General features: G+C 63.4%; 1 pseudogene; it reads right to left on the reverse strand.

Annotated features, from left to right (window-relative positions):
* Positions 1-2,500, reverse strand: part of LOC124621114 — a 7,958-nt pseudogene that overhangs the window by 2,904 nt on the left and 2,554 nt on the right.

Here is a 2,500-nt window from a genome sequence, read left to right on the forward strand (position 1 = left end):
CCACCTTCACCTTCTTCTCGCGCCCTGACGCGACTAAGGCGAGGGTGAAACACTTCCGGGCGTTGATCTGCAGCCCCAGGTGGGCGAGGGCTGCGGTAGCTGCGTCGATGAGGGACTGCAAGCCCCTCGGGGTCGCTGCAAACAGCAAGACGTCATCTGCAAAGGCCGCAGCGTTGATTCTGCGACCGAGGATCCGAGCTCCGATGTGGGAGGGCAGTTGGCCTAAAACGTAGTCCACCGCAAAGTTGAACAGGAGGGGGGAGAGGGGATCGCCCTGGCGAACGCCCCGTGCTGGCTGCACAGACACGCCCACGCCGGCGCCGTCCGCTATCACTGTCGTGCTGCCCTCGTAGCACCGCTCGACATACTCGACAAAGCAATCCGGCAGGCCATGCGCCTTCAGCACGGGGCGAAGGGCAGCATGATCTACCGAATCGAATGCCTTAGATACGTCGATCGATGCCACAAAGACAGAGCGGCAGGAGCGAACTGCGTCGGTGAGAGCAGTGTCCAAGATGAAGGTATTTTCCAACATCCCATCCCGAGGGATGAATGCCCGCTGACGTTCGTCCACAGCACAAGCGCGCATCAGGCGTGACGCGAGAACCTTGTGAAAGGTCCGCGCCAACACCGAGCAGACCGTAATGGGGCGAAAGTCAGCGGGGGATGTTGGTGCAGCCGTTTTCGGGAGAAGGGACGTCCGCGCGCGAAGCAGGCGTTCCGGAAGGGCGCGGGCCAGAAGGAAGAGATTCATCACTTTCACCAGGACTTCGTGCGGCAGACGCCGCAACTCCGCTGGGGTAAGGCCGTCCGGCCCGGCTGCTGATCCCCTGGGCGGCAACGCGGCGGCGACCTCCTCATGTGTGACCGGCCCCCATATGCACTCGAGAGCGACAGGCTCTGAGTGCGGGAGGAGGCGGTCACGAATGAAGCCCGCGGTGGAGATGGGCTTCTTGGTGAAGAGGTCCGCCCAGAAGTCCAGCAGACCAGGGATGGCAGGTGGCGGCTGGAGCAGGGTGCCATCCAAGAGGCCGCGCACGCAACGCGCACGCGACCGTCGGAAGGCATCCTGCGTTCTCGCGTACTCCCAGCGGCGCCGCTTGCGCTTCTGCGTCGGCGGCGCGGCAGGCGGCCGCTTCGATGGTTGGCGCGGCCGCTGTGTCCTGGTGATCGATCTCTCCCCTCTGGACCCGACCGACGCAAGGGCATCCGGGAGCATGCCCAGGATGACATCAGGCGGCGTGCCCCGCCCCAGACCGATGACACGATCCAGGGCAGAGAAACGCTGGGCGGAAGCGGGTAGCCCCGCCAGATGCTCCCAGATGGCGGCGTCAGTCGGCCCCTCCGGCGGCGGCCCGGTGGTGTCGGCCGCGAAGTCCTCGGCTGCGTCGACGGGCGGCGCAGCGGCCTCGCCCGCGTCAGGCAGCGGGCTCGCCGCTCCCCGGCGGGACGCCGGCTCTTCCCCCCGACCGATCTCAAGCGCCTCCATGAATTGGCGGACAAGCTGCTTGTGGGCAGCTTGCCGCCGTCGGCACTTGATTGCCTCAAGCGTTCGGTCGGGGAACATCCTGATGAGCTCTTGATTTACAAAGAAGAACCGGGCGTCCCTCTCGAGGAACAGTTCGGCCTCTGCCTTGGCGAGCGACAGGACTTCTTCCTCCGTCCACCTCGCGCGATGCCTCTCCGTGACGATCTCCGCGTTGGCGGCCGCAAGATGTTGGCGGCGGCGATGGACCCCGAGACCGTTCTTGGTTGTAAAGCTGCGGTGGCACTCACTACAGGTATACATAGCTGCAAAAGTTACAAGATTTTCGGCACGGCCGGTTGGCCGGCTAGGTGCTGGGGGAGTTGGGGTGGCACCTTCAGCGGAAGGGCCACCACTTATTCTCTGCTTACTGCCCCCAACTAAAAAAGGGATAGTGCGAGGGGGGGCTGGTAACCCCCCCAAGCCCCTGGTGCGGTCTTCCACTCTGCGAAATCAGCGGGCCCACGAGAAGGGGAGAAGACCGCAGGAGAGGAGAGGCTAAGAGGGCTAGGCCCATGTATTGCGCATCACTCTCCCTGTAACTATAACCCAAGGAAGGCACCTCGCAGCAGCAGCACGACTACATCAAGACCGCACTTCGAGAAGCCAAGTCCGGATGCAGCCACACCGCCGCCACTTGGCCACCTTAAGAGAGTCATAGTTACTCCCGCCGTTTACCCGCGCTTGCTTGAATTTCTTCACGTTGACATTCAGAGCACTGGGCAGAAATCACATTGCGTCAACACCCGCTAGGGCCATCGCAATGCTTTGTTTTAATTAGACAGTCGGATTCCCCCAGTCCGTGCCAGTTCTGAGTTGATCGTTGAATGGCGGCCGAAGAGAATCCGCGCACCCGCGCGCCCCCGGAGGAGCACGCTAAGGCGGACGCGGCCTCGCAGCAAGGAAGATCCGTGGGAGGCCAAGGCACGGGACCGAGCTCGGATCCTGCACGCAGGTTGAAGCACCGGGGCGCGA

The sequence above is a fragment of the Schistocerca americana genome, chromosome 6, assembly GCF_021461395.2.
Source record: "Schistocerca americana isolate TAMUIC-IGC-003095 chromosome 6, iqSchAmer2.1, whole genome shotgun sequence".
Lineage (NCBI taxonomy): Eukaryota > Metazoa > Arthropoda > Insecta > Orthoptera > Acrididae > Schistocerca > Schistocerca americana.